Raw genomic sequence first — 8,108 nt, forward strand, 5'->3', positions numbered from 1 at the left:
TTCCGTGGGTGTAATAAATCTCCGGCTCGTCTATGGCCTAGCAGCAAGAACTACGTCTCTGTGTATTATTTCCTTACTTATATTTTTGAGAATAGTCACCCTTCAATTCCTCAATACTGAGTGATAGTGAAATAAAAAAAAAAAAGGACTAACAGATAATTTTACTTTATGTCAAACTTGGTTAATTTTATCTCAAATTGTTCAAGTTCAGAAGGTCTGACGAACTGACTGAAAGATTGCCAGAAAGTTGAGTGGAAGGAAGAACAGGGATGACAAATGTATAATAAAACAACAAATAATGCTGAAAAAAAATGTCCAAATCACTGTTACTCACAACCAGAGGACGGTAAAGTACCCAAACATTGTACTCAAGTATGAGTAGCACTACTATGATGCATTTTTACTCTAGTAAAAATAAAAAGCAGTGAAAATGTATTTGCTAAAAAGTCTACTCAAGCACTAAGTAACTGATTAAATAATCAATCATTTAATATTTAAAAATGCACCATCAGATGAACAAAAAATACAAAGTGAAAATTTTGGCACTTTAAAATGACAATAATTCATATAAGCAGGGTTTTATAAGCCTGGCGGGCCACCAGGCTTTAATTGTGCCCTCGCCAGGCTTAACATGGATTATTTTTGAAATCTTTTTAAAATGTTTGCATTTTTTAAGACTTTATTGTTGGTGTTTAGGTATTAATCTTCCAATCTTTCAACAACACATAATTATCAAGTGATATTTTCAGATTTCCTGTCAATTTTAAACATTTTTTAACTCAAAAACACGACAAACCGCTGGATGAATGACTGCACCCAACCACCAGGCTTAGCAAGTTTTCTAGGGGAAACCTTGCATAAGTAACAAAAAATAACAAAATCAAACAAAATAAATTGTTTTCCTTATAATAAACTGATGAAACTTTAACACAAACTGTCTGGTGAATATTTGGTTAAAATGTGTTTGTTTTTCATTCAGTACGTAAAAATATCTAAAAATTTACTCATAATAAAACTACTAAAGCATCATAAAAAAACTCCTAAAAGTAATTTTTTTCAAAACAGTTACTCAAATAAATATTAAAACCCAAGTCTGTTCATAAGGTTTTTGAAACCAGTTCTTAAAGATGCTACTGTATATAAATATTTACAATTTATTATGTAGGAAATCCCACTTTGTGCAGTAAAAATATTTTTCTAGCAGCATAATTTATTGAAGTAAATGTAACTATTTTCTGCCAAACTGTTTCTGTACAAATCTTGGATTATTTTCCATCAAAGCTAAAAATCACTCATGCTGGATAGAAGTAATAAAACATGTACGACTAAAACTCATCCATTTTTCAGCAGCGAATTGAAGCGTTTCAATTTTCCACAAATAAAAACTTCACATATTTCTTTGATTTGAAGGTTTCTCCAGCAACTAATTGAGGATGTTTTACTAGAAAGGTGAAATTTCATTAATTTTCTGCAGGAAGTTGGCTGCACAGCTCTGTGTTTGGAACAAATCCCTGCCAACACTCTTCCCTGTGTTTCTTTATCTCACTGCTCATGGCAAATAAAGCCTGTTTATCATTCTCTGTCTCACAAAGCCTCTCCTCTTATGAAGTAGCAGTCTCTTGGCAACTAGCACATTATTCTGCTCTATTTGAAGCTCTGGCTTTAATAATTACTGTGTTTAATCTGAAATATGACTAGTGTCCAATCCGGTTGCTGCTACTGTCGTCCTGCAGAGCATTTCAACTGCTGTCATTCCTTCTGTTTTTGTGTTTCACCTAATTGTTTCACGTCAGACAAATTTTAATTGCAGCATAAATACAAAAATCTGCTTTTGTAATATTCTTTTTATGTATTGAATGGGGAAAATGTATCCAAACCAACTTGTTCCTGGGTGAAAAAGTGGCTTTTTATGCCACACTTGGCTCACAAAACTGGCATCGACTTGTTGTGATAACTGGGAACTGGCTTTTTAAATCACTGTAAATGAATTTTTACCTTCTATTCTTTGCAGAATTGCTTTAATTTAGCATCACCGTCGGCCTCCGACAGTTTCCAAAACTGGTTAGTTTTGGAAACTAACAGCCCACTTAAAGTCATGAAATGCGTTTTTTGACTATCATGTTTTACTTTCTGGCTTCATGTGGATCATTGTTCTGGTCAGAAATAGATGGATATTTTCTGCTACAGAGTAAATCCTGATTAAAAAAAATATATATTTTGATATATCATGATATTTTTAAATAATCTCTACTGTTGTTCTAAGCAGCATGACATCATGGCCCCCTATCTCTGTGCTGGAGGGCAAAATCTGTTTGCTAACAATGTTGGCTTTAGCTGTTAAGTTGTCAACATAACACGCTAAATCTTAAATGACCACCTGATATATAAAAGAAACAAAGGGAAGCAACGCTTTGCTACTAATTGTCAACACAAGAACAATTAGATAACAAGGCCAGAAAAAAGTTTTAATTAAGAAAAAGCATAGCGGGAGGGAGAGGGGGAAGTAGCTCAGTTGTGCTAGCTTGACTTTGGCAAATGTAACATGTAGATGTGCTGTGGAATTCTGTTTTTGGTTCAGTTAGAAAATAAAAAAAGGCGACCTACACACCAACTCTGGTAGAATATCAGTAAAGCAGGTGATTAAATTAGCTAATCAGCCACCTCTGTGGTAGCTTAGCTATTAGCAAAATTGTTGTTCTTATTCTAAAGGTTGCAATAGAGCCATTTAAACCACATAAATAGAAAAACTTGGTATACATAGAGTATACTTGATACATCCATCCTGGTCGTTTACAAAACATTTTCCATAAGTTTTAAGAACATTTTTTGGTAAATTTGTTTTCTTTTTTAATCCATTTTGTCTCCTTCTTCCTGTTGAATCATGAACTCTGACCTTAACTGAGGAAACCTGCAGAGGTTTAGATGCTGTTCTGGTTTGGTTGTGACATTCTGGAAATTCTTCTGAATTTTCTCTTCAAACCATATTTTTGACCCAAAAACTGAGTAATTATGAGGTGAATAAAAAATAATCCATCAAATCAAAAGGTTAAGAACTGAACAGAACATCATTTGCAAATAACTTTTGGAAGAACATAAAGCATTTAATGAGCCAAATTAATTTATCAAATTTGGCTCAAAGAGAGAGCGACCTAAATCCTGATTTTATTGATCAAAATGGACTAAATTTGATTCTTTTTCCCAATTGATGGCTAAGAAAATTTATATTAGCAAAATTTGTCATTTTTAAAGTTTTGTATCTAGAATAATTTACGCTTCCCTTTCCAGCAACAAATCTGATTACTTTACTTGTTTAATTAAAACAATAAAAGCTTAGTTTATTGTTAAAGTATATATTTGCCAACTTTTAAATTGCATTAATGGTTTGGATTCTCATATTTAGAGGAATTAAAGTGGAGAAAATAGAGACAGAATGAAGAGATAAACACATTTTGGTGCTAATAAATGTTCAAAGTGCTTTATGTAAAGAAAGAAATTAATAATATATGAGCCCAATTCAGCTCTGTACTGTCCTCTTGTTGATTGAATATCAAAGATGAGGAGAAATTCACCTCCAGCTTTTGTTTTTTATTGATTGGAGCAAAGTCCATGTCAAAGGATTTGAAACATTAAATATGTATTTCATGGCAGCATGAACTGCAGACTCATAAATTAATTTAAAGCTTTAGAGACACAAAAAGAAAACATTCAAATTGAAGTTTCACACTTTTCCTCATGTAATTTATTTCCAGATTTTGATTATTCGTTTCTGTTGTAATTAATTTTTTACTTATATTCTTACTAACTTCCTTTGTGTGCAACTGAGAAGGATTATTTAAAAAACTCATAAAATATACAGTTGAAGCCATTTTTGTCTTTAGTTTTCAGTGCTCATGAGAAATATGAACACATTTTCTAAAATTGTACACCTTTAAAAACCATTTTCAGTAATTAATTTCAACATTTTTATATTAAATTAAATAGATCAATTAATTTTGTGCAAAGTTGTAAATTAGCTGCTAGGTTTCTTCAACACAAATTAAGCCGTGTTAGATGGAAACAATGAGTCAACTTGTGAATTGTTTCATGAATTTATTAATTATCGTCATACAACACAAATATTAATTGACTTTTTGATGTTGTATGCCCTTAAAATGCTAATTTAAGAGATTAAACCTTTTTTTTTCTTCATATATGTGCAAATTCAATTTTGAACATGTCAAAAAATTAACTTCAAGACTGATTATTGTTTTCATTTTTGTATTAAAAATGTTTCTCCCCCCAGATTAAAGATTTTCCCCAGAAAACTTGTTAAGCCACCGGGCTCAAACACCAGTTTGGGCGCTAGGGCAGTCATTCATCCAGCGGCTCGTCGTGTTTTTGAGATTTAAAAAAATCATGTTAAAATTGACAGGAAATTTGAAAATATCACTTCATAATTATATGATATTAAAAGATTGGAAGATTAACACCTGAACACCAACTGTAAAGTCTTAAAAATGCAAACATTTTAAAAAGACTTAAATTAGTAAGCAATGCTTAGCCTGGTGGGGGCACAAGTCAAGCCTGGTGGCCCACCAGGCTTATAATACACTGAGCGAAACTGCAGATTTGAATTGAAAATTGGTAATTTCCTGAAAAATAATTTATAAAACGGCACCAATGTGAAGCTTTGATGAGATTTGAACACAAATGAGTACAGGGTTTCCCTCGGTGTTTTATAAGCCTGGCGGGCCACCAGGCTTTACTTGTGCCTCCACCAGCGATAGCATTGCTTATTTAAAAGTTTTTAAAATGTTTGCATTAATCTTCCAATGACACATGATTATCAAGTGATATTTTCAAATTTCCTGTCAACTTTAAACATTTTTTAAACTCAAAAACACGACTGACCGCTGAATGAATGACTGCCTTAGCATCCAACTTAGCAAGTTTTCTGGGGGAAACCTTGGAACAGAATCTAATAACTAGATAAACACATTCTCACAAAATAATGCAAAATACTCAACTTTGACTATTTCGAGCATTTGCATCAACCCAGCCAATGTTATGCAAACAAAACTTAAAAACTGCAGCTGCCCAGGGACCTTGAGGGTTAAGCCTCTTACGTTTTAATAAGCTCATAATTAAAAGAGGCTGTAAATACTTTGCAGCATGGCAGCGTGTGTCGTTTGTTAAATGTGTCACCAAATCTCCTCTATAATTGTCTGAGAAAATCCAATCTGCCGGTTGAGGGCAGCTCAGGATGTGGGAGTAAAATTTGTGTTTGACGTGTCGCAGCACGTTTCACGCTTTGTTTTAACGCTCTGATGCTTCGTTTGCTAGTTTTTAGAAACAATAAATGAATTTTCTGTTCATCCGGGCACGACGACACTCCGATAATCGACCTTTTCTCCTCGTTAGTTCAGTCGGTTCGGCTGCAGTAAAGGTCAGCAGGATTACAGCTGAAAACCTTTACAGGTTGTCGGTTCAATCCCACGTCTGCCATAAAAAAATAAATTCAATTTTAATTACATGCATTTTCCTTGGAATAATTTAAATATGTTACAAAAAAATCTTTCTTTGTGCCTTAAATCCATTATTTCTTTCTTTCTTCTTGCTTCCTTCCTTCCTAGTGTCCTATCCCCATTCTTTCCTTGTCCTTTTCTTCATTCTTGTATCCTTCCTTCCCTCATGTCTTTTCTTTTTGTCTCCTTCCTCCCTTGTATCCTTGCATCCTTTCTTTTTTCATTCCTTATTTGTATCCTTCTTTCCGTTCTCAGTCGTCTGTCTCTCCTTATGCCTCCTTTAATTGTTTTTGTCATCCTTTGTGTCCTTCCTTGCATCCTTGTCTTCTTTCATTCCCTCATCTCTTCTGGCCTTGCGTAATTTTGTCCTACCTCCTTTCCTTCCTTTCTTCCTCCCGTATATGCTACCACTTTTTTCTGTCCTTTGTTCCTTCCTTGTCTTCTTTCCTTCTTTCCTTCTTTTCGCCCTTCTCTTTCCTTCTTTTCGCCCTTCTCTTTCATTCTTTTCGCCCTTCTCTTTCCTTCCTTCCTTCCTTCCTTCCTTCCTTCCTTCCTTCCTTCCTTCCTTCCTTCCTTCCTTCCTTCCTTCCTTCCTTCCTTNCTTCCTTCCTTCCTTCCTTCCTTCCTTCCTTCCTTCCTTCCTTCCTTCCTTCCTTCCTTCCTTCCTTCCTTCCTTTACCTTCCTTCTTTCTATTCTGTCTTGTTTTCATTTTTTCCTTCCTCTGATCATTGAAGAAATGCTGAAATCTAAACTTTACTTTATTCTGTAAATATGTTGTTTTAATATTAAACATGTTTTTTAGCTGCAGATTCGTGAGAACGATTTCCTCTGATTGTTTTTCTTCCGTCGTAATGAACCTCCTTTGGTTTCTCCTCTGGGGATCCGAGTTAGCAGGAATCAAATACGTCCTCCCCATTAAACATGTAATGTTAAAACTCTCAGCTTTCCTCACAGTAAATGTGTCCTTGTAAACACTTGAGCAGCCATTTTATTGGAGCAATCATCATTAAGACAGCGGCATTTAAACATCACATTGCAGCAGATTGTGTTGTGGAGCTGCAGTCGAAGTTGCTGGACATTAATAATGAACGGCGGCCCTGGATGGGGTTTCATGTAGGAAAGTGGCTCCAGAGCGCTGATCCGCTCCACGTTTCCCACAAAGCATCATAATTAGCTCCTCTTTGCGTTCAGATAAGCAGCGTTTCTACTGAAGGTGTGGCGGCGCTCAGGCTTTCATCAAGATGCGAGGCGGCTGCTGTTGATGCTGCCTTTGATGCCCGAGTCCTTCCAAGAACACAGGAAGTGAAATTAGGATCACTACGCTGCTTTAAAGTCAGAAACACGGATGAAGGACGCCGCTTACTGGCCAACACTTCATCTCTGTTAACTGTGTTGTTCTGTTATCAATAATTGAGTTTTCTCTTGCATGAAGAGGATCAACTGTCTTCAACTCCTAAAACAATAAATCTTACCAAGTATTTTTGGTCAAGTTTCTAGTGGAAATATTTTAATACACTTAGATTAAGACAAAACTAACTTTCAAGTAACTTCTCAGTAAGAAATAGAGGCTTGTTTTAAGTAAATAATTACTTAATATTGGTGAAATAGTTCTAGTTCTACTGCCGCCGTCACCTAGCAACCCCAGCCAAGGCAAGGCCGTCGACTAGCAACCCCACCCAAGCCCAGACCGTTACTTAGCAACCCAGTTTTAGTTCCACCGGCAGATTATTTCACTTGTAACAAAACATTTTTACATCTTTTAATTTATCTGCCAATAAAACAATTACTTTTTCATCAGTAATAAAGAAATATTTACTTAAAACAAGCCTCTATAACTTGCTAAAAAGTTCCTTTTGTCTTATTTCAAGTGTAGGAAGATATTCGCACTAGAAACTAGACCAAAATTACTTGATGAGATTCTGTTTTTGCAGTGTTTCCGTAACATAAAGGACTGATTTTCAATGCACATGAGAAATATGAACACATTTTCTTCAATTTTACACCTCTAAATACCATTTTCAGTAACTATGTTTAGAAAATGTAAACATTTTCATCTTAATTGGGCTAATTTTCTGGTCCTCTTTAACACAAATTAAGCTGTTAGATGAATTTTTTCATAAAAATCCACATCACAAATATTCATACATTTTCTTAAAGTGCAAATTTAAAATATTACACCTTTTCTTTCTTTTACTTGAGTAAAAATATGCTGAAGTAGTGCTAGTCCTGAGTACATTTTTTTGTGATTATAATTAATTTGAATCTAATCGTAAGTCGATTAATTGTTGATTGATTTCCAGGTGATGTTGTGTCAGTGGATGTCGTTGTCTGCAGCCTGACCGATGCTTCTGGGGTTTGATGCAGAGGCTGAGAAATATGAGCACCCAGCTTCCTGGCCCATCAGGTAAGAGGAACATTTTCCTGCAGCCACGCGATTACTTTTCCGACCCTTAAACCCACGCCGCCGGTGAACGACGGCATCTTGGTCCAAATCAAGTTGTAGGATTTGCATAGAAATTGGTTGGAGATCAGGAGATGCTCCTGTTCCTCTGAGGCCCAATCACTTGAAGACAATGAGTGAGAAGTCTGAGGGAATAAGATCT

General features: G+C 35.1%; 1 long non-coding RNA gene across 1 annotated transcript in view; it reads left to right on the forward strand.

The window, feature by feature from the left end:
• Positions 1 to 7,872, forward strand: part of LOC103476736 (uncharacterized) — a 48,005-nt gene extending 40,133 nt beyond the window's left edge. Inside the window, exon 4 of the long non-coding RNA XR_535545.2 lies at positions 7,806 to 7,872. This is a non-coding gene — a long non-coding RNA (uncharacterized LOC103476736). The remainder of the gene's footprint in view (positions 1 to 7,805) is intronic.
• Positions 7,873 to 8,108: the final 236 nt, after the last annotated feature.

Source organism: Poecilia reticulata, linkage group LG2 (genome assembly GCF_000633615.1).
Source record: "Poecilia reticulata strain Guanapo linkage group LG2, Guppy_female_1.0+MT, whole genome shotgun sequence".
Taxonomy (NCBI): Eukaryota; Metazoa; Chordata; class Actinopteri; order Cyprinodontiformes; family Poeciliidae; genus Poecilia; species Poecilia reticulata.